This window comes from Equus przewalskii, chromosome 16 (genome assembly GCF_037783145.1).
Source record: "Equus przewalskii isolate Varuska chromosome 16, EquPr2, whole genome shotgun sequence".
Taxonomy (NCBI): Eukaryota; Metazoa; Chordata; class Mammalia; order Perissodactyla; family Equidae; genus Equus; species Equus przewalskii.
This window is the reverse complement of record NC_091846.1, coordinates 48,578,102-48,602,819: the sequence shown is the minus strand read 5'-3', so window position 1 is coordinate 48,602,819 and position 24,718 is coordinate 48,578,102. Positions and strand designations below refer to the sequence as shown.

General features: G+C 36.3%; 1 protein-coding gene and 1 long non-coding RNA gene across 12 annotated transcripts in view; one reads left to right on the top strand and one right to left on the bottom strand.

Moving 5' to 3' along the window:
- TBC1D4 (TBC1 domain family member 4) overlaps positions 1 to 24,718 on the top strand; it is a 175,987-nt gene that overhangs the window by 15,822 nt on the left and 135,447 nt on the right. The gene's annotated exons all lie outside the window — the stretch shown is intronic.
- On the bottom strand, positions 1,457 to 9,773 carry LOC103552110 (uncharacterized). The gene is made up of 3 exons (XR_545163.2): positions 9,605 to 9,773; positions 9,334 to 9,462; positions 1,457 to 1,618 (listed from the first exon to the last, which is right to left on the bottom strand). It is a non-coding gene; the product is annotated as an uncharacterized lncRNA (long non-coding RNA).

Genomic DNA, 24,718 nt, shown 5'->3' with positions numbered 1-24,718 from the left:
TGTGGAGATGACGGCTAAAGATGGTGCCCAAGTTTGCTGATTTTTTACTAATGGGTGGATTTGATACCATTTACAGATATGAGGAAGGCTGGTTGGAGGAGTGGGGGAGAAATAGGTTTTAGGGGCTAAATCAAGAGTTCTCATTTGTAAAATGAGAGGGCTGGATGTTCACAGTTCTTTGCAAACTTTTTCTTTTCCTGACCTAAGATACCTGAGAGAGATGACATCCTTCCATCAGTAGTTGTGATTTCTAGAGCATTGGCAACCCTTTTCACCAACACTGGGGCCCGTGAAATCAGAATCTTGGCAGGGGGTGGAGAGGATAATATTGGGTATTTTTCAACTTGATTTCACATCAGAACTAGTGGGGAGTTTAAGAAGAGTATACATGTCTGCTCATTTTTGGGCCCCTCCCCAGATGTGTTGAATTGGCATCTCCAGCGTGGGACCTGGGAATTTATGTAAAAGTGGGTAACTGGGGTGCAGCCAGCTTGGTACTTGTATGCAGCCTGGATTTGGAGACACGGTGCCTTAGGGGATGCAAGGCCCCTTCCTGTACAGGTTTTTGGTTACAACTCCAGGAACCTAAGTTCAGGAAACTGCGAGACCCATAGGAGCAGCCACAGCCCCGTCCTGTTAAAAGGCCCCCGCTGCCGTCATGACACTACTGCTTTTTATACCATCTCTGGTCAAATTGTTGTGACATGTTTTCTTTCTACAGTGACAGTCAAAACACCGTCTCTGACTGCAGGCACATTGGCAGTATTTCGAGTGTTATTAACAGTTACCAATGCTTAGGTGTTTGATTAATGGTTATTAGAACATTTGTCACAAACAGCAGTTAAATCACTTTACATATCGGTAGCTGGGTAAATTCTATGAGAAATCAGGTTGTAAATCAGCCTCTAACCGTAAGGTTGTGTTCTGCAGTCATTGCAGGGACGTTATTACCCATGCTCTGTGGAAGCTACATAATACCCATCTGTCGTCAGAGAGAGAGAAGGGGTCTTGGAGAAAAAATGAGTCAAGGACACACTGAAGCGTAATTAGGAGCAGTGTTATAAGCAGTGGGAGAAATGAGACGTCTGTGATGGGGCTGAGCCAAGGAGGGTACTGGCTCCAAGGCTGAGACAGAGCCTTCAAACAATGAGATGCTGTGAAGGAAGAAATTGCCCTAATTAATGTAATTAAGGTCATTTGGGGCTGCATTGGCAGACAGGCAATTTGCCCAAGGTGGTAATGAGTCTCACAGCTTTGGAAAATGATGCTCCATGCATTTTGGGAGAAATTTAGCTCTGCTTTGCTGTATCTTCTTTTCCTCCAGTCTCTACCCTCATAGGTTTGTGAGTGGTGGAAGGAGAACATTTAGTCCTAGAAGGAGGCAACGTAGCAGCTCTTCTACCTAGTAAGAGATAGGTTTATAATTTGACTTCCCCAGAAAAAACCACGATGTAAATAGAACATTCTTTGCTTATTTATTTTTGAAGTAATATACACTTTGGTCGTTGTCTTTGGTATCATATTAAGCTTCAGAACGGTGGACACATTTGGGTTTGTTCCTCTGGTTCAATCTGCTATCCATAATTGAACTGGATTTTATATTTAAAAAATAGTTGACCTGGGCAAAACAAAAATAATAATGGTGTCAGCACAGGATTTTAGAGGATGATTTTTGGTTACGTGTTAGACAGTGGAAGCCAAGAGAATCTTGTAGTTGTCAGAATGTTTTAATTTCCTTGTCACCGCCACTGTTATCAGCTCCACCATGGCCATTAACAGATGTTGGTTGAGGCTAATCAAGTGTAAGTTTAACGAGTTAGCTCTGGGAATAAGAGGTTTAAGTGATTTCTACAAGATGCGTTAATTATACGGGGAAGCTGTTGAGAGAAGACACATTTGTTGGGGAGCTCCATATTCCCTGACGTGAGATCTGCACTTAGTCTCCAGGAATGTGGAAGTTTCAGGGTCTAGGGTTTGAAGAGAAATGACAGATAATTAACACTTAAGGTTTTTGTTCTTTAATGAAAGGTCACTCTTCATCTATCTGAGACTTTTTGAAGTCAATACATCTACCTGTATGTAGGAAATGAAGAACTCTGGAAATTTTAATGGCAGTGGTTTTTCTGTCATTCTCTGTAAAGATTGTGGCATTTATGGGTCTGATCAGGTTAAAAAATTTTTTTAAATGGCTTCATGGTGATTTCCAAGTTGCTCAGAAATCTAATCATGCCACTTTGAAAGAACATCTTGGTAGAGCTGCAAAGTTTACAGCACCTAGTAATTTTTTGAAGCTGTAGTATTAAAGAAATTTATAGTTTCATTACCTGTGGAAATGGGAGCTCAAGAGTATATGGTAATAGAAATCCACAGACATTCCTTCACTTGGAGTCCTTTCTGGAATGTGGTGAGGAACAAATAAGCATAGTCTTTAAGGCTTTTATCTTTTAAGCCATTACTTGCATTCCTTTTATGCCATTTTTTTTATTGTAGATTCTAAGAGGTGTAAAAAAAAAGTTAAAAAAAAGTGGTCAACTGAATATGAGCTCCCGATGGTTTGCTGCTTACTTCCTGCAGCACAGCCACTCAGTTGCCCCCAAATATACAGTAGAATATTAGAGGCACTCTTTTGTAAGCTAGTGGCTGGAGTAATCGTGATGGTATTGAAGATGATGATGAAAAATCGTGTTGACTATTTATGGAAACACCTTATGAAAGGGTGCGGTCTAGTTTTGTGTAATGCTTGTGTCCAGTCTATAAGATTCTACGGTCACTGATGGGGTAAATTTGGCTCACCCATTTATTTCAGTCCTTGTTTCTCTCCTTTTTATACCCTGGCCAGTTACTCAGAGAATGCCCGAGCTCCTTAACATGGCTTCAGGTCTGCCCCTCCTCCCTTCTCCCACCCTGTACTCCAGCTCTGCCTTCTAGCCTTTCTCAATTTACCGCCATTCCTCATGCCCACCTGGTCTTTCACTCTTTGTCTTTACACACTGGTCTTTTGGTTGGGAATGTCCTCTAATGTTGGTGTGGTCTCCTAATCTTTACTAACGCCCTTCATAAGTTACTTCTTTTCCTGAAAAATCTTTTCTATCAACCCCATCCCCTTTTTGAAAGTTACTCATTTCTCTGGGCTCTGGCACTCCTTATCTATAGCCTTATTTCAGCAATTGTCAAATATTCTTATTGTTTGTTTGCAAGCCTCTTCCCACCACTAGTTTTTAAACTCATTAAAAGTACAGACCATACCACTTTTGTATCTTTAGCATCTAGCACAATGACTCGTATGTACTGAGCATTCATTATATGCTTTGTTGAAATGACTTCAACAAAATATACATTTATTTTTTGTTTTTGAGTGTTTTCTTCCTGAGTAGGACTGTGCTATATGTCCGGGGGTATAAGAAGTGTGAAATTTGACCAGGGTCTTCAGAGGTTTATGTTGCATTTGGAAGAGGAAAGACTCAAAGGGAAAATGTTAAATAATTAAAGAGAAGGGGTGGTATTACCACTGTGTTAAGAAAAAGAACACAGAGCATGCAGGTCCTCAATAGAGAACCGGATAGAAGATGCTATATTTGTATAGATGAGGAGAGATACAGGAAAGTGGGATAGAGAATATGCATGCATTTTGGAGGAGGAGAAGCAAGGAAAAAAAGCAGTGCCAAAGTACAGAGACTAGGTGGAATTGGGAGAATTAGCCAATTACTTAATCTAAGTCTCTCCCTCTTCTATAAAGTAGGAATAATATTAGCGCCTATCTGAAGGAATCATGAAAAAGAAGTGAGATAATTGATATAAAGCATTTAGCATAATGCCTGCAAACAAAAGAATCACTCACATGATAGCAATTTATTATTATCATTACTGTAGTTATCATTAAATTTTAGTGGCCAGGCTTAAAATCACATCTTTATGAGGGAGCCATAGAAAGAGAAGGCAAACAATCCATTGGAAATACATTTGGAGAAGACAAAGGTGAGAACTCAGGAATCAGATTAGCCAAAAGGGAACTGGGAACTACCTGGTGTCAGGTCAGTGTTGGGAGAAGGGCAAAGCAGAGAAGTTTGAAGGGCAGTTGAGAATTGAGCACAAAGAACTGGTGAGAAGAAGATGACCTTGAAACTAAGGCAGCACTTGCCTTAGGCTGGTAAAAAAATGGTCTGCTTCCTACTGGGACTGGAGCGGTCACTGAGTGTGACCAGTCCCGGCCTGCTGGTGGGAGCAGGTGTGCTGAAGGAGTGAGCTGGTAATTAGGGTGGCTTGTGGAAAGTGGTAATTGCAGGAGGGGCTGATTGTCACAGAGATAGAGTGGCGGTGGAGGTAAGCAGGGAGGTTGTTAAGGTAAAAGAATGACGGAAACATTTATTGAAAACAGGATCCCAGTTTAAATTTACCTACTGCTTTTTCTTTCTACTCTTCTGGTTTGAAAGGCAAGGTCGTGTCATCCTGAGATGGTGTGAGTCTCCTAGGCCCCAAGGGGAGGCCACAGCCACTTGCTTGGCCCATCTTTCTTGAAATATTAGATAGTTCTTATACCAAGCGTTTCAACTTTGGTAGACTTTTACTTTTTTAAGTGTGGGATAAAAAAAAGAAATCCTTGTTTATCATGCTTGTGGAAATGTTGAGGATTTTTGTCATGCAACGTGGTCAAAAGATTTTCTCCCTAAGGTGTATGTATTAAATATAGCTGTCTTAGACTGCTGTTCTCAGACTTGCATGTTTATAAAAATCACCTCGGGTGCCTGTTAGACAATATAGATTTCTAGGCCTCACCCCAGACCTACTGAATTTCTAGGGAAATCACCTGGGAATTCGTGGTCATAAGCCTCCCAAGTACTTCTTAAGATCAGGCGACTTGGCTAAATATTTCTTGTGTCAAATGAAAGACTTTTAAATCCTTCTGTCCTTCTAGGTCAAGGATTCTAGTATTTAATTTCTAAGTCCTGGCCTGATCGTGCTGTGATTCAGACTTTGAGAGGTCATAAGAAAGATTTACTACATTTTCTAGTTAGACCAGGAGTTAAACCTAGGGGTTCCGAATAGGAGAGGGGGTGGATTTTATCCCCCAGGGAACATTTGGCAATGTCTGGGGACATATTTTGTTGTCATACTGGGACTGTGAGGGCTACAGACACTTAGTGGGTAGAGAGGCCAGAGATAATGCTGAATATCCTGCAGCGCACGGGACACCCTCTCACAAAAAATTAACTGGCCCCAAATATCAATAGTGCCAAGGTCCAGCAACCCTGAGGTTAGCCCCTAAGGTCTGTCTGTGTGTATTAATTAATAAATAATTTGTTGATTAAGTCTTAAGTTGAGGTAAAATGTATATCCATGTGATCGCCGTCCGTATTAAAACGTGGAACATATCAGAACCGTGTCTTGTGCTGTCTTCCAGTAGATGCTTATTCCCCCTCCAGAAATCATTATCTTGAGTTCTGTCACCATAAATGAGTTTTGCTTGTGCTTGAGCTTTCTATAAATAGAATCACATAGCATGTACTCTTTTGTGGCTGGCTTCTTTTACGCAAAGTTGTGCCTAGCAGACGTATTCATCTTGTTGCATGTAGCAGAAGTGTGTCCTTTTTTATTGCTGCAGTAGGTATACCACAATTTAGTTATCCCTTTTCCTGTTGACAGACTTTGTGTTCTTCCCAGTTTGGGGCTATTATGAATAAAACTGCTATGGATGTCTCTGCATATGTCTTTGGGTGCACAAAGGCAGTTCTTTCTCTTGTGTCTATTCCTAGGAGTGGAATTGTTGCATCTTAGGATGATGTTTGTTCGGCTTTAGCAGATACTGCCAAACAGGCTTCCCGAGTGTTCGATACCACCAGCGATGTGTGACCGTTCTAGTACCTGTACCTCCTGCCTAGTGTCTGGTGTTGTCAGTTCTTACATTTTAGCCATTTATATGGGAGTGTGCGGTATCTGTAGGGTTGAATTTGCATTTTCCAGATGACTAATGATGTGCTAAGCACCTTTTCATATGACTTTTGGATATTCTTTTTTTTAAAGTGCCTGTTCATATCTTCTGCCCTTTAAAAAAAAATCGGTTGTTTGTCTTTCTGCTGTTGATTCATAGGAGGTTTTGTGTGTATATATATATATATATTTATTCTGGACATGAGTCTTTTTCGGATATATTGTGAGTATATTCTTCTAGTGTATTGCTTGCCTTTTCATTCTTTTTTGTCTTTTGTGAAATAGCAGTTCTTAATTTTAACGAAATCCAATTTATCAAGCTCCTGGTATAGTTCGTGCTTTTGCTTCCTCGTAAAGAAATCATTGCCTGTCCCAAACCCCTGAAGTCAAGACGTTCAGGCTTCCATGTTAGCTCTGACCTTTGTAGTGAAACAGATTTTAAGCAATCATGGCTTTTTTTTTTTTCTTTTGGTGTAATGCGGTTGGTTTAAATGAGATATTCTATAAAAAGCCTATATGAGTAGCAGGCTAAAAATATATATTAGAGAAGTCCCTTTACTTGGCAAGTCGAGATATGCAGTTGGGGGATCAATATTTTGGTTAAAGCAGAGTATCAGAGAGGACAAATTTCTTAAACATTTTAAGCCAGCCATTTGCTAGTCTTTTGAGGTAGGTCCAGGTCAAGGACCTCTCTTTGCAGATGAGTAGTTAGTGAGAGTGGAGTCTTTGTATCCTTTTTTGCCTAAATCACTCTTTTAAGAGGAGTCAGAATGAGATGCTTGTGAATTGGTCTGAGTACAAAGTCATCCTACGTTCTTATAATTTTTCTCATTTTCCTTTATTGCTGTTTCGTCTCTACTTGATTTGATACAGTTTTTTGTTTTAGTGACTCACCTTAGTCTTGTAGGATACATTTTTTTTTTTTCCCATTTGGAACTCATTTTATCAGTTTACATTACATTTAATTACATGAATGTGATTGCAATAGCTGGGTAGTGAGTACAAACAGGACTGGGGACAAACACAGTAGACTCATAAGCATAGGATTCAACTAGGGGGACACATAATGCTTCTGTGGCTGGAGGGTGGGCCCCCAGCTCCTAGTAGCCAGTGGGCTGTAGCTGCATGGGATCTGCATGTTTTACAGAGGCCACGGGAGAACAAGGGTTAATTCATCAACTCTTTGATGGGAAGGGTGGTTAAGAAAGCTTCACAGTTCTCATTGAGCCATGTAGTTTGAAAGACAAGGTGGGAAGGAAGGAAAACCAAATATTTTGATCTTTTTGATTAGTTACATAGAAACAGTCTGTACTTTCCCTAACTTCTCTAAATTAGACAATTAAAACTTAAATTCGAATTTTTCACCAATTCATATTTTCTGAAAAGAATCAGAAGTGGATAAAAGAGTAGCCACATATTTAATTAGGGAAAACATTTATGTGTTCATATTTGCATTTTTCCAGTAGAGTACTTAATTTTTTTTTCTTCAAATTTATTGAATTATAATTGAAGTACACTAAATTACACATATGTAAAGTATGCTATTTTATTGGTTTGACATGTATATACACAGGTGAAACCAAGACCAAAATCAAGATAGCAAATATATTTCCTCATCCCCCTAAATTGTTTTTTTCAAATAGATATATAATAATTTAATATTTGTTGATCACTCACCTGATGTAGTTGGTCTGGTCCCAAATTGCTTTAATTTATTTATTTTTATTTTTTAAATTTTATTGAGGTCACAATGGTTTATAATATTGTGAAATTTCATGTGTATGTTATTATTTATCAGTTTCTGTATAGATTGCATCGTGCTCATCACCAATAGTCTAATTTTTATCTGTCACCATACATATGTACACCTTTTGCCGACCCTCTACCCTCTTCCCCTCTGGTAACCACTAATCTGTTCTCTTTCTCCATGTGTTTGTTTATCTTCCACATATGCGTGAAATCATGCGGTGTTTGAGAGTACTTAATTTTCAAATTTGAAATAATAGTTTGAGATTAGATAGAGGAATCTGATAACTATAAAAGGTTATATTTGAGTATGTTTCCAATGTAATTATGTAAAGTACTTTACAGAAAGTATTTCTAAAGCAAACTGTGTACCTTAAGATCAAATCATTATAAAGCCTGGGATAAAGGACCCGGGACTTGCAGACTCTTGTTAGGTCTTGCTTGTCTGTATCCAGAGTCAGCCTTGTACCAGCATGTCAGATTCTACCCCATAAATTCTGTTGAAAAGCAGCCTGCCAATTTGAAGCTGCCTATTGTTTAATAAAGTCTAGCAGCTCCTATGTGTTTTCTGTAGAAGCTGAGTAAATATAGCAAGATGGAATCTCTGTTTAATTTTGGAAATGATAGTATATTTTAGTTTTAAATAAAAGTTTTAGTTAAAAGTTGGAAGACATTTTTGTATGCAGCTTTAATTCCACATATTTTTATATTCTGTAGAAGAAATCTTGACTTTAGAATTTGAATTTAGAGGAATTTAAAATGGAACCTCTATGATAACGTTTGTATCAATCTTTTCTTTTAAACCTGGAAAGAACCCTACTAAATAATATAAGTAGATGTGAGTCAGTAGTTTAAGCTACATTATGGAATAGTAGACTATATACTTTTTTTTTTTTATCACAATTGAGATTTATTTTATGAAGCATTGTTAGAAATAATTGTATTTCCTAAAATACTCCTTTTATTTTCATTTTTGCTTTATTTATTGTTGACAATTCCACATACCAGGATCCACACATGATTTATCTTGTTCAACATTATTAAATAAAAATCTTTTAAAATAGAAATGTTTTTTCTTCCCAGTAGAAGCATATGCATTACTATACTTAAAATTAATATTGTGTTGAGAAAGAATAACTTGGTTTAAATATGCCTCAATTGTGTGGCAGTGTTTGGGGAGGAAAATATGAATTGGTGAAAAATCCAAATTTAAGTTTTAATTGTATAATTTAAATATTATGTTGAAAATAAAGGCTATGATATATGAAATGCGTTGCTTGTTAGAGATCCTTAGGGAATTTGGATTTGAATAGCCACAAAAAAAAACAAAACCTTGTAACCAGCTTATGGTTAAGTATGCGTCTCAGTGCTGGAGGATATTTAGAAACAAAAAACATCCTACCCAAAAACCTTGTCTACACTATTCATAAAGCAATATGATATCAGATTTAATTAGTTCAGAAGTCATTTATTGTGACTGATTTGTGCCATGTACACTGAAGATATGAAGAATAAAACTTGTGCAAGTCGATAAGAATTGCATTTGAAAATGGTTTCCCTGAAATTTTGCTTAGTTTTGGTAGAGAAGACTGAAATTTACCAAAGCCGATATTTTCATCATTGTCATTCTATGGGTTCGTTAAACCTTTATAGAGCCCCTACCTTACGTCATGGTGGCCATAGTTGCCATTCATTTCTTTTGCACTTTCTCCTTTTCTTCATTATTGTGTACCGTCAGAATTTCCATCTTTCCTCCAGAGGGATACTTCATTTAATGTAATAGCAACATTCCTGAAAATATATATGTATCAAATTTTAATATGGCCGATTCATTTACTTTATACTATTTATAGTATTCATCTACTTTAGTGTTAAGCTTTTGGTAGCGTCTTTGATATTTATTTAACTTTTAACAAACACATATGTTACTTGCCTTTTTTCCAGGAAATTACAAATGGAAAGAATGAAATTGGTAACTTTACTTTCTTCTTCTAAGTGTTCAGTAGTCCGATTTACTTCCTCGAACATCAATGTGTGACGATACCCAAGGAGTATTGCCAGCCAGGGAAGCTCACCCAAACCTCAGTGTCTAGAGTTCTTCTGGAGGCTTCACTACATAGGCAGTTTCTTGAATCTTTGGGCACATGATGTCATGAAGCCCTGCCCTCTAATCATATGGTTGGTCTTTCTTGTGAGTCTTCTTGCAGCATGAACTCTCTGAGGGGTATGAGTCACCTCGTTAGGGTAAACTATGGAGTGTGGTCTCAGAGGCTTACCCTGAAGAACAAAGATGCTTCTATCAGTTGGGAAATTCCAAGAGTTTAGAAGCCAGCCAATTCTTATTACTGACCCTCAATTCTCCCTAAAAGTATAGTATGTCTTATTTTATTAGGTCCTGCGAAGTTGAACTATGCATCATTTCTTTAACACATTTGAATTGCAGTGAGCATCAAGAGCTCTTGATTCAGAACTTTACTCTCCACAAGTTCTGTGGCCTGGGGTAAATCACTTAACTTTGAGTTTCAGTTTTCTTGTCTGTATAATGGAGCTAATAGATCCTATTATTAGAGAAAAAGTAAAGTACCTTACAAAGTGTTTGCACGTAAAAGGTGTTCTATAAAATAGTAACAGGTATTATGTGCACATTTGCACTGTAATCAAGTGCTATATTTAAGAATCAGTAGGTAGTTACTTTCCTGCCACTTACAAGCATACAGCTAGGGCTATCTTCATCCAGGTTGGCTCCTATTTGTAACATATATAGTAAATATATGTATTATTATATATTTTATATATTATAGTAAATATGTAAATATACTAAATATGTTATTTATATTATATAAATGTATTTGTAATACATATGACTATATATTAAATAGAAATACAATGTATATTATATTTAATGTGTATATAAAGTATATATTATTATATTTGTGTGTGTGTGTGTATATATATATATATATGGGAATGTTTAGCCAAAAAACTGATACAACTGTTTTGACATTTGGCCATTTCTTGTCAAGCAAATAAATTAATGATTGATATTTTAAGTTATTCTACTTGAATTAGTTTTGTATTTTTGGATGATCTGTAAATTAATTCTTAAATATGGGATGTAATTTTGAATAAGTAAGTCTCTTTTGTGTCTTACTGTGACTAGTTTTGTGTTGCCTTCCTGTTGACTGCCTTCAATGTACCAGTTACTTGAGGTTAAACTGCGTTTTTATTTTTTAGTTGCTTACATTTGTTATGCACCTTTTTGTGTTTATCGTTTCTTCCAGGTCAACTCACTATTTATTATAGATGTTTTATAATCAGTTTATAACACCTGGGATTACTTAGTATTTGCTATTGTCTGTCTGGAAATTGGAAATCAGATTAGCTTTTGTACCTCCTCCATAGAAGATAAAGATACAATATTGGAGTTTATGACCCAAAATACCCGAATTAATATATGAAAGCTCCATGTATTTAGAAACTATAAAATACGATATGAGCATATCTTTATAAAAGTATGAGCATATGCAAAACTATGAATTTTGAATTATGAATCTGTCTAAAATTTGCCACATTGGCTGACAAAGCTGAATTAAAACACCAATTAAAAAATGTGGGGGGAGGGCTGGCCCTGTGGCCGAGTGGTTAAGTTTGTGCTCTCCACTTCAGTGGCCCAAGGTTTGCTGGTTCAGATCCTGGGTATGGACCTACACACTGCTCGTCAGGCCATGCTGTGGTGGCATCTCACATAGAAGAATTAGAATGACTTACAACTAGGATATACAACTATGTACTGGGGCTTTGGGGAGAAAAAAAAAAAGTACAATTGGCAACAGGTGGAAAAAAAAAGGAGGGGGAATATTTGAAATCTTTATTAACTGTAGCATAAAAGTAATAAAAATGAGTAAGTGCTTTATAGAAAACTCAGTTCTATTTCATAGTTTTCTAAGAACCTGTCAATTAATTTTTCTATTAAATTTTAACCACATTCCCTTGCATAATTGTTCCATAAAAATTCTTACAAATTGCCACAAGTAATTTTCACCAGAAAAACTCGTGGATGTTAAACTATGTTATATCTTAAAAGACATCAGTCCCTCATCTGTGAGTGAAGTGGAGGAGTGAAGTAGTTATCTGGATCACAGGAGATAAGATAACATTTTAGTTGTGGTTATCTAGAAATGTCGAATGAGGGGCCGACCCTGTGGCCGAGTGGTTAAGTCCGTGCTCTCCACTGCAGGCAGCCCAGTGTTTCGTCGGTTTGAGTCCTGGGTGCAGACATGGCGCTGCTCATTGAGCCACGCTGAGGTGGTGTCCCGCATGCCACAACTAGAAGGACCCACAACTAAGAATATACAACTATGTACCGGGGGGCTTTGGGGAGAAAAAGGAAAAAAATAAAATCTTTAAAAAAAAAAGTCACATGAAATCCTTTTGTCTCTTCCTAATGTCTGTTTTTAGCTTTCTATGTGGTCTCTTGGTGTGCTGGGGAAACTTGAAGAGGAACCCCAGGGTGATAGTGTCTGGAGGTCTTAGACCTCTCCCTCAACATCTTCAACCAGAACAGCTGGTTTTATTTGATTTATCTCCTGGGGTTCTATGAAAGATGTCCTTTGAAATAAAGAATTGTCTTGGGGCTGGCCCTGTGGCATAGTGATTAAGTTTATTGTGCTCTACTTTGGCAGCCCAGGTTCCCGGGTTCGGTTCCCCGGTGCAGACCTACACCACTCGTCAGCCATGCTGTGGCAGTGACCCACATATAACATGGAGGAAACTTGGCACAGATGTTAGCTCGGGGCTGATCTTCCTCAAGCCAAAAAAAAAAAAAAAAAAAAAAAGTTGGTTTGGAAACCACTGACCTAAGAGAATGTTGAAGGATTTTTAACATAAACCGAGCTGTTGAAAATTATACTAGAACATAGAGAAGTAGAAGCAAGGGAGAAGCAAGACAGAGAGCAGAGGACAGATTCATTCAGATTTGTTTTCTCTCCACACACCATAATGAAAATGGGAGGAATGTAATACAGTTGTTTGGCTGCTAACCATTTGCTACTTGGTGGGATTATGCTGTACTTTTTTTATTGAGATAAAATTTATAGAACATAAAATTAACTATTTTAAATAAAATGTACAGTTTAGTAGCATTTATTACATTTATAATGTGCAACCATCACCTCTGTCTAGTTCGAAACGTTTTCACCTCTATGTTGTACAGATCTTCCTTGACTTACAGTGGAGTTATGTCCTGATAAACCCATCATAAGTTGAAAATATTAAGTTGAAAATGCATTTAATACACCTAACCTACCAAATGTCGGCTTAGCGTAGCCTACCTTAAATGTGCCCAGAATGTTTACATTAGCCTACAGTTGGGCAAAATCATCTAACCCAAAGCCTATCTTATAATAAAGTATTGAATATCTCATATAATTTATTGAATACTGTACTGAAAATGAAAAATGGAATAGTTGTGTGGGTATGAATGGTTGTAAGCATATGGGTTGTCTGCCCTCGTGATCGTGTGGCTCACCGGGAGCTTCGGCTTGCTGCCACCACCCAGCATCATAAGGGACTATAGTACTGCATATCACCAGCCCAGGGAAAGATCAAAATTCAGTATTTGAAGCACGGTTTCTATTGAATGAAAATTGCTTTCACTCCATCGTAAAGTCGAAAAATTGTAAGTGGAACCATCATAAGTCAGAGACCATGTGTACTTTTAAATTTTATTTACTGAACTTATTTATACTGGTCTCCTTCTAAAAAGGGCTTGGAAATGACGTCCAGTAAAGACTACTAATAAAAATAGAAATGGAAGATCAGAACCGAGGAAAGGAGAAGGAAGCTACTGTGGAATCTACAAGTGTTAATGTCATTTTTATTCAATGTCAGAGTTGACTTAGGCTTCCCAGCAGCAGAGCATTAAGGTACATCTGATAAGCAATCAAAAAGCGGAGAAGAACACCAGCTCCTCAGAGGAAACAGTTTTTCATTTGGAGCTTGATGTGACGTTGAGTGATTACAGTTTTACAGTGGATACTGAAGCATTTTCATATGACTCCTTTTGTAATAACCTTCAATAAAAGCTAAGGGCACAATGTTATTTTGTGATGCCATGATAGGAATTTTAGATATAATAGAATCGCAAATATTTGACTTCTACTTGCTTGATCTCAAATTAGCCCAGATAATTTTTTAACTAGAAAGAGGCAGAGCATGAGGTCAGCAGGAAGTCCTTAAGAAGCCCTTTGTCAGAGGTCCCAAGGGGATGGGAGCCTGGTTGGGCCAGGTATGTTTTGCAGTTAATAGTGAAATATAGTTTGAAAGCTAAAATCTTTTTTATGTTTGTGTAATGAGGCATAGATGATACAAAGTATAAGCCTCATTGTGCACAAAGATACACAACTATTGCACATTGTTAGAAGTTAACTTGTTTTAGTCAATGACTTGGTGGGTAGCAAACCTAGAAATAACTGGGGAATATTTATAGGCAAAAATTTCCTTATTTAGACTTGGTAAATTTATCACCAACAGTGGAAGTATGGAAGGATTAAAGTAGGTTTTATTGGTTCTAGACACCTATGTTCAAGTTGCTTTTCCTAAAGCTTTTGCTAATTTATAGTGCAACTAGCAGTTTAAGAGAGTTCCAGTTTCAGTGCCTATGTGTAAGCACTGGGTATAATCATTAACACTTTTTTCTAATATAATACAAAAAGGGATTCTTATTGTTACTTTATTTTTATAGAAGAGGAAACTGAAGGCCATGATGACATAGTGACATGAGTCTAGAAGCTGATGGGCATGGTCTATATCTCTTTTACCCCAAACTTTATTTTTAAAAATTTCAAGTCTATAAAAGGTGGGAAAAATTGTACCATGGCCACGATATTCTCTTCATGTAGATTCACCAGTGGTTAACATTTTGGGACATTTGTATGGTCTCCTTTATTAAATGCTGAACCATTTGAAAGTAAGTTGTAGCTGTGCTATTTCAGCATGTATCTTTTAAAAATAAGGATATTTTCATTCATTCCACAACCACCCTATCGTTATCACAATGGAGACATTTGACACTGATATAGTAAAGTTATGTATATATAGTCTGTATTCAAATTTTCCCAGTTGTCCCTGAAATGTCCTTTATAGCTGTTCTTTGATTTTCTCCAATCCAGGACTCAATCAAGGAGCATGCCTTGCATTTGGTTGTCATGCTGTTTAGTCTCCTTTAATCTAGAAAAGCCCCTGCTGCCTTTTATCTTTCATAATACTGATAGTTTTGAAGAGTGCAGGCCAGTTTTCTGATAGAATGCCCAGTCTGGTTTTGTTTGATTGTTTCTCCTGTTAGATTCACGTTAAACATTATGACAAGAATGCTATATAGGTGAGATTGTGTTCTTTGCATTTCATCACACCAAAAGGCACATATGTCATTTGTTCTGTTTTTAGTGATGCTGCATTTGATAACTGGGTTAAGGTGATATTTGCCAGATCTTTCCATCTAAAGGTAATTTTTATCCTTTGTCATTAATAAAGGAGCTATGGGATGATACTCCTCCACAGGGACTATTTTAATCGTTGTATTCTCACCACCTAGTACAGGGTCTGGCATGGAGTAAATGCATAGTAAAAGCTTATTGAATAAACGCATGAACGAATGACTTGGGACACAGGTCTCTTTCTTTCAGGTCAGATGCAATGTTACATTGAATTTATGTGAAAATTTATTTCCTATCTATTATTTTTTCCAGTTGTATTGAGGTATAATTGACAAATAAAATCATATATATTTAAAGTGCGCAATGTGATGATTTAATAAATGTATACATTGTGGAATGAAGACCTCCATCAAGTTAACACATCCATCACCTTACATAGTTACTTTTCTTGTGTGTGTGGTGATAATGCTTCAGATCTTCTCTTTTCGCAAAGTTAAAGTATTAACTATAGTCACCATGCTGTACATTAGATCCCCAGAACTTATTCATCTTCTATCTGAAAGTTGGTACCCTTTGACTAACATAACATCTCCCCATTTCCCCCCACCCCCTGGTCAGTGGCAACTACCATTCTAGTCTCTTTTTCTATGAGTTCAATTTTTTATTTTTAGATCCACATATAAGTGATACCTTAACGTATTTGTGTTTTTTCTGTCTGCCTTATTTCACTTAACATAATGCCCTCCAGATTCATCCATATTGTCACAAATGGCAGGATTGCTTTCTGTTTTATGGCTGAATAACATTCCATTGTGTGTGTATGTATATGGATATCAACATATATGTATATGGATATCAACGTATGTATCACATTTTCTTTATCTATTTATCTGTTGGTAGGTTGTTTCCATATCTTGGCTATTGTAAATAATGCTGCAATGAACATGGGAATGCAAATATCTCTTTGGGTTACTAATTTCACTTCCTTTGGATATGTATTAAGAAGTGGGATTTCTGGATCATATGGTAGTTGTATTTTTAATTTATTGAGAAACTTCCATCCTGTTTTCCATAATAGCTGTTCCAGTTTACATTCCCAACAACAGTGCACAAGGGTTCCCTTTTCTCCACATCCTCATTGATATTTGTCATTTCTTGTCTTTTTGATAATAGCCATTTTAACAGATGTGAGGTCATATTTCATTGTGGTTTTGATTTGGATTTCCCTGATGCAATGTATCTGTTGGCCACCTGTATGTCTTCTTTGGAAAAATGTCAATTCAGGTTCTCTGTCTATTTTTTTTTATTGAGATCATAATAGTTTACAACAGTGTGAAATTTCAGTTGTCTTTCTCTGTCTGGCTTGTTTCGCTTAACATAATACCCCCAAGGTCTATCCATGTTTCTGTGAATGGGATGATTTTGTCTTTTTTTATGGCCGAGTAGTATTCCAGTCTCTATATATACCACATCTTCTTTATCCAGTCATCAGTTGATGGGCACTTGGGTTGCTTCCATGTCTTGGCTGTTGTGAATAATGCTGCAATGAACATAGGGGTGCATAAGTCTCTGAATTGTTGATTTTAAGTTCTTTGGATAAATACCCAGTAGTGGGATAGTTGGGTCATATAGTATTTCTATTTTTAATTTTTGAGGAATCTGTATACTGTTTTCCATAGTGCCTCTGCCTATTTTTTTATTCGGATTGTCTTTTTGCCATTGAGTTGTATGAGTTCCTTATATACTTTAGATACTAACGTCTTATCAGATACATGATTTGCAAATATTTTCTCCACTTGTATAGTTTGCCTTTTCATTTTTTGATGTTTTCCTTTCCTGTGCAGAAGCTTTTTATTTTGATGTAGTCTCACTTGTTTATTTTTGCTTTTGTTTCTTGTGCTTTTGGTGTTATATCCAACTAATTGTTGCCAAGACCAACGTCAAGGAGCTTTTCTTCTATGTTTTCTTCTAGGAATTTTACAGTTTCAGGTCTTATGTTTAAGTTTTTAATCCATCTTGATTAATTTTTATGAGTGGTGTAAGATAAGGGTCAAAATTCATTCTTTTGCTTGTGGCTGTCCAGTTTTCCCAACACCATTTGTTGGAGAATCTTTTCTTTCCTCACTGTGTGTTTTTGGTGCTCGTCAAAGATTAGTTGACCAAGGAGGCGCAGGTTTATTTCTGGGCTCTCTCTTCTGTTTCATTGGTCTATATGTGTGTTTTTATGCCAGTACCAGACTGTTTCATTTACTGTAGCTTTGTAATATAGTGAAATATAATTCAAATCAGGAATCATGGTACTTCCACCTTTGTTGTTCTTTCTCATGATTGCATCAGCTCTTTGGGGTCATTTGTGGTTTCACACAAACTTTAGGATTGTTTTTTCTGTTTCTGTGAAAAATGCCATTGAAATTTTGATAGGGAATACATTGACTATCTAGATTGCTTTGGATACCATGTACATTTTAACAATATTAATTCTTCTCATCCAAGAACATGGAATATCTTTCCATTTATTTGTGTCTTCAGTTTCTTTCATCAGTGTCTTATAGTTTACATTGTACAGGTCTTTCACCTACTTCATTGCATTTATTCCTAATTTTTTTATTTTGAGGAGCTCCTATTATAAATCGGATTTCTTAAGTTTTTTTTCAGATAGTTTGTTGTTAGTGTATAGAAATGCAGCTGACTTTTGTATGTTGATTTTGTTTCCTGCAACTTTACTGAATTCATTTATTCTATTTCTCATCTTGTAAAAAGCCCTTTATGCTCTATATTGAACACATTAATTAAAATAAACATTTTATTAATGATTCTTGGCTAAATAGATGAAGTGCTAAAATGTAAGCTGTAAGGTATGCAAAATCAGTAGGCTTTTTGCATAAGAAACAAAATATTTTGATGAGAAAATAATAAAAGAGATAATTTCTCCAGTGGATCTAAAACACTTCCCCAGGTGATGTTTAGTAAATAATAAACTTTAGCAAACTACTCACCCCTTTAAAAACAAACTAAATCAATCTTTGAAAATATAGCTGATTATATGAACTTTTGTACAAGTTGCTCCAGTTATGACTCCTAAAATGTGAAAATGACACTCACATCACAGCTTGTGAAATTAGTCTTTGATAAGAATTATGCATATGCATTCACATATTTGAACTATGTATATAAAACTGTATATAATATCTGATTATAATAACATGCCAGTTATATTTACATTATATAGTATAACACACATGTAATATTAACATACATGTTTATGTCATAAATAATTTGTTGTTTTAACATTAGATAGTCCTTTAAGACTTAATGGCCAGTGAAATAGTGGTGTCCTGACATTTTGATGATTCCAAGTAAAACATTCTGATACATTCTGATTTCACAGTGTTTTGTTTGAATATGTCAACAATGTTAATGGAATGTTCCATTAGTTAGGTGTCAGTGCAGGGAAGAAATACTGCTCTGAAATAAAGAAGAGATTTACTACAGGAAATTGCAAAATTGTCAAAAGAACCAGAAGAGTAGAAATTAGGGGCTGGTGCTAGATGTTTGCATTTGTTGTCTCAGAACTGAGGCTGTGATGAAGAGTTCTGGAAAATGCTGAGTGGGACAGGAAGGGGCATGCATGCCCATGTTCCAAGAGGAGAGGATCTCAGGTGACAGAGCAGATAGTGTGAAAAGAAAAGGCCAGGGCTTGCCAGGCAGGGACCCAGCCGAGGATTGTACCAGGCACTTCTGTGTGTGTGTGTGTTTGTGAGAGAGTGAGTGAGTGTGTGTGTGTGTACCCTGGAAAAAATTATTTAAGGTCTTCATCTTTAAGGAATTGATTGTCTGTTTGGAGGTGTAAAGATTACATGTAAGAAACAATAAACATAGAAATAGGATTTTAAACCTAGAGCGAATTTTAGAAATAATCTACCCCCATGCTTTCTCTTCGCAGATGAAACAGCAGTCACTGAAGTGTGCTGATTTCTCAAGGTTACATAATAAGAGGGCTGGGCTGTGAACAATTTAAGTATAGAAAAATCTTTCCAAGCCCAACCAGCTGATCGTGTTATAAAAGATCATTTATTTTCGCAACAATTAATATCAATGCAATCAATGTATTGTAGTGTGTTTCTGCAAAAATGGTTACAGAAACCTAATCTGATTATAAAAATACAAACAGAGCAAAGTTTATTTCTGATGCTTTTTTAAACCGTAGACTGTTCAGAGGTGTGTAGAGCGCACAAGCGCAGCCACAGAACTACTTATTTGGGCGCCCCCTAGTGTTCAGGGTTATCCTGAAATAAAAGCGCTAGTCTTCAATTTAACTATGTTTCCTTAATTCTGAGATATATATTCTCTCCCCACTTTTTAATATCTGTGCAGTCTGGATGTGTCTTACAACCTATGACATCTTAGATTTGATTAAGGGCAATAATAATATGAAGGAGAGGCTACTGAAATGATTCTCAAAGCAGCTGTGACTCAGAATTACCTTGAAATAATTTTTTAAAAACAAAAGTCCCTAGGCTTTGCCTCATCAGGCTTATGGAATCAGCAGTCATTGAAGTAGATTATAAATATGATGGTAAAAGGACAGCAATATTTCACAACTTTTTATCTGTTCACACTTGCTGGGAAGCGGTGGTAAATTCCATTTAGGCTTGAAAAATTTTGTATCATCAGTCAATATGCTGCATGTTGGTAAATTCTAAGTTTACCAATAAAGAATTTTTTCTTTGTTTTTGTACCAATCGTAGATCATAAATTAGATGAAATGAATGTTACCACTACTAAATGTTACTCTGGGTGAGTGATTATTGTGAGACTGCTGATTTTAGTGCTTAAGTTTATAGAGGATTTTACAGTTTAGAAAGCATTTTACATATATTATCTCATTGGATCCTTACAATGGTTTCTGAGGAAAATATTACAACAGACTTTTTATGCCTTTTGGCACAAATGAGGAAATAATGTGCTCTGGGTCCATGGCTAGTTCATGTTCAGATCTCCACAAGAAGTCCAGTGGATCATACAGATGAGGAAGGATTCTGTTCTACGCATGTGAAAATATTAATTATTCAATAACAACTTTAACATTTTCAAGAACAGTGCCATGCATTGTTCTGTATGCTGTATAGGATACAGAAATGTACAATATATGCCTGTAGATTCTTTCAAATGCTATAAAGATCTAAAATTGAGAAATGGCGCTTATCTATGTGGTTATATTCATTGGTGGCTACATAATGTTATTAGAAAATACTAGTTTCAATACAGTATGAGGGGAAAGCATTGACTTCAGGCTTCACATAGTCCTGGGGCCAACACTTAGCTCTTCTGTTGGTTATCTGTGATTTTGGGCAAGTGATTTTTTTGTTTAAGTGTTGTTTGGAAAATAGAGATGATTGTGTCTATTCACAGAGATGTTGTGAGGGTTAGATGGATCGTGTACACAAAGGGCCTAGAAATTGCCAGGCTCACGGTAAGCAATCAATAAATGGTTGTCAACATCATTTCCTTTCAATATTGAAATATAAAGTAGAGAAGTGAAAACCCATGTTTTAATTAACTCACATTATAAAGTAATGTATTAACACAATGCTGACACAAGATGTGAAATTAGGTTTATAAACAAACATACAGACTGCAGGGAAAAATGATCAAGCTTAGAGCCAGAGATATTTTATTTTGTTTATTTTTTCTCCTTTGAGTTGTTTTGTAAGTCTTTAGGGGACTTACAGAAAAGCTGGGGAATACACTATAGTTATTTTAAACCCGAGGTTCCGTGTTTCATCTAGGTGTTCAATAAAATAAGGAAATGAAACATGAACAAAAATTAATTTCTTGTTTACAATGTGAAGTTATTAAACTTCTGACGCGCTTCCTTTTTCTATTCTCTTGCACGTATTATTCTCTTATCTAAATTGATGTTCACAGTATTTTTTTTTTATTAAGGAGTATCATTTGATTTATCCAGTTACATTCTTCCACCTTTCCCCCAACAACTGAATATATTTTCTTGAGCATTTGGGAATGTCTAGTATCAGTGGTTACTTTGCCTTTGTTCTCTGTTACTCTAAGGAGCTATGGCTTTTTTCCAGTGTTTAGTGTTTCCTAGTTTATCTGCTTATAAAATGCTTTCAGCAAACTATGAAAGCTACCCCCTTGTCCTGTCTCCATGATCTTCTAATTCCCACTGCCTGGATTTCAGAGTTGTTGGTAGTCTGAAGTGCTTGGCCAGGCAGGTGAAGACACGTCAGGCTTTCAGCCTCATTCTCCCTGGTCTCTGTAACTGCTGACGGCTGTGATTCAGAGTAGGGACGGGGCTTCCTGGCAAGTACAAAACGGAGCTCTCAGGGTTGGGGTAGAGGGGGATATCTGGTCTTGGTGATTCTGATAAACATTTTTTCCCTCTTTCTTGAGAATCACTGATGTAGAAAAAGGGAAGGTGGAACGAATCTTCCTGCTGCTGCTTCACTTGCGACTTCAGCTTTGTGTCCGGAAAGCAGCGTTCGAGAGGCGCTTTGTTGTTATCTGATAGGGAAAGCCAGCTCCCCTGTATTCTGGACGCGTGATGATGAGAACTTTTCCAACCTTTTACCTGATCTTGCCCACACTTGGCAGTGTGCTTTGATTTATATGTAATTATGTTTTTATTTTCTGTAATGCTGTATTTAGTACCTGCAGATGATTATGACCAAAATACTGAAACACTTTAGAAATTCATAATGGAAAGCTCAAACATTGTCTGTTTAGAAACCGGATATCTGGCAAATCTAGCTGCCTTTGCATCTATAATTCTAATTTTTATGTTCTTCTAGTAAACTTTAGAATCTGTATGACAAGTCTTGCCTTTTAATTTCTTGATGGTTAAACTCAATAGGGAAAAAAGCAGTTACACAGTTGTCAGTGATAGACCCTGGCGACTGTGTTCACTTTTCCGTCTGCCCACACTTAACTAGGGGCCTCTAAACTGAAGTAACTAATTACTTACGTAAGCCCAGAGGAACTATGCTACACTTCAAAAAGTAAACAGAGCAATGATACATGTAGCAGTCTGTGGCACTGATGCTTTTCATCAGGCAGGAGTGTGATGCTATTTTTAGCACAGACCACGCTGACCCAGAGAAGAGTTCTCAACCCGGGTGGTTAGGGAGCCTGCACTGTTTTCTGGGTTTTTTTTTCTGTCACCTTTCATGATCGTTTCTTCATTTCCAACCCCACCCCCAAATCAGTCACACTCAAATTTAAATGTTAGTTTTAGACTATATTCCAGAACCAAATGTAAGTGATCTAACATTTCTTTTCTATTCTGGGATATTCTAGCATTGGTATATTTTATTACTGTTGATCATTAGGATCTTAATAATAATAACATTAATTACAACAACTGCAATGACTGATGTTTATTGAACATTGATTATGTGCTAGATTATCTAATGGACATTTTATGTTATTTAGTTCTGGGATGATTCTGTGGATAAGTTTTACTATTAACCCTGTTTCACAGATAAAGAAACTGAAATTTTAAGAGGTTAAATATAAAATGGCATTTGCTAAAAGTTAAATACCACTTCCTCCTCTTTGAGACCTGACATTTTTGTTTTGAGTTTACTCATTATATAATTGAGGAAGTACAAAAAAAGTTCCATATATAGTATATATTATAATATTTATAAATTATCCAGGTATTTTCTGAAATCATTATTTGAGTAGCCTAAAAATGGAAATTATGACTAATCATTATGAAGTACATTTAGCTCAGTTCTCTTCAACCCATTGACTGACCTTAACTATTGAGTATAGCTACACCATACCATTGGATACAAAGATGTGTAAGAGAGTCTGGCTGTCTTCTTATGGGTGAAACAGACACATATATGGTTAAACTGCAGTACAGATCTGATTGTGATGGCTGCTGTAATTCAGGGGGAACTGCAGTGGGAGCAGAGAGAATACAATGATTAATTTTTGCTGGCAGGATTGGGGAAGACTAGACTTGTCATTGTGTTTCTGGATTTAACTGATCCTGTTAAAGCTTGCAATTTTAAGTTAGTTCAAATTGTCATGACAACATAATTTTCCAAAAAAGTGGATGTTGTTTGCCATCCACATGTTTACATAGACCTTCGTGGGCTGTGGCAAATAAGGTGCTGTATTTTTAATCTTCTTAGAAATATTAAGAATATAATGCTTTTAAAGTACCTGTAAAGTGGGGAGGAGCTATTTGAATTTTTTTATAAGAATGCAATTTCCTTAATTTTTAATTTTTAAATATTTTAAATTTTTTAATTTTTTTTGAGGAAGCTTAGCTCTGGGCTAACATCTGCTGCCAATCCTCCTTCTTTTTGCTGAGGAAGACTGGCCCTGAGCTAACATCTGTGCCTATCTTCGTCTACTTTATGTGTGGGACGCATGCTACAGCATGGCTTGATAAGTTGTGCGTAGGTCCGCACTCAGGATCTGAACTGCCGAACCCCAGGCCGCCAAAGTGGAACGTGTGAACTTAACCCTCTTAATTTTTGTTTTTGAAATTGATTAGATTGCATTTTTTAAAAGTATGCACATAATAATTGTTTCTTCATCTTAATTTGTGGTTTCTCGTGGTGTGAACTTTGTACCTACTCTTGAAAATATGGTTTCTAGATGAGTACTCTAAAGCAGAGATAGCTCCTTTTGTTTTATGTATTTTGTATATTGTTGTATATACAAAGCTATAGTTTTATGTATCTCAAAGGTGCTAATCGTGTCTTATTCTTTTTTTATCATCTAGCATTTAGTAAGCACCTGTCTGATAGAGGGTAAATGATTACTGAATGTTTGGAATTAATATTAAAATATGGTGATAAAAATATAAGTTCAGTCTTCAATATGGAATCCTTGCTTTCAGTCTAGTCTTTACATCCTGCACATCACGCACAGTGCTTTTTTATTCTAAAAATTAATTGTGCGAATCACTACTTAAAACTCCCATCTGGTTTCTTATTACTTGAAAGATGAAGTCTGGTTTTGCACATGGCTTACTTTTCACTTCATAGTATGACCTGACTCAGCTTAGCCTCCGACTTATCAAGGGACTTGTTCCCCCTTGAAGACTTAGCTATTTCATCTGTGTACCCGCCACCTCCAATTGAAATACCCTTCTCTTGTTCCCAAAGTGCTTATCACCTTGTTATAAATGTTCATTCACTTATATGACTCTTGGGAACTACTTGAAGATGGGGATTTCTGCCCTGATATATTTATATTGTTCATGTTTTAAATGCTAGTGTTTGACACATAGTAGATCAACAAATGATTGTCTAGTGATTGTATACTGTCCTCTGAGTCCCAAATAATTATTATACTCATTAAGTATACAAGAATCCTTTAGTAAAAAATACAATTTAAAGTCACATGTTAATTTTAACATTTAGTAAACTGTTTTCCAAGAAGTTTTGACTGTTGTATATATTCCAGTTATTTTCATACTGACACAACTTATATTCGTTAATAAAAATGACTGTATTAGTTTCCTATTGCTGCTGTAACAAATAGCCATAAACTTAGTGGCCTAAAACAATGCAAGTTTATTATCTTACAGTCTGGAAGTCAGAAGTCTGACATAGGTCTTATGAGACTAA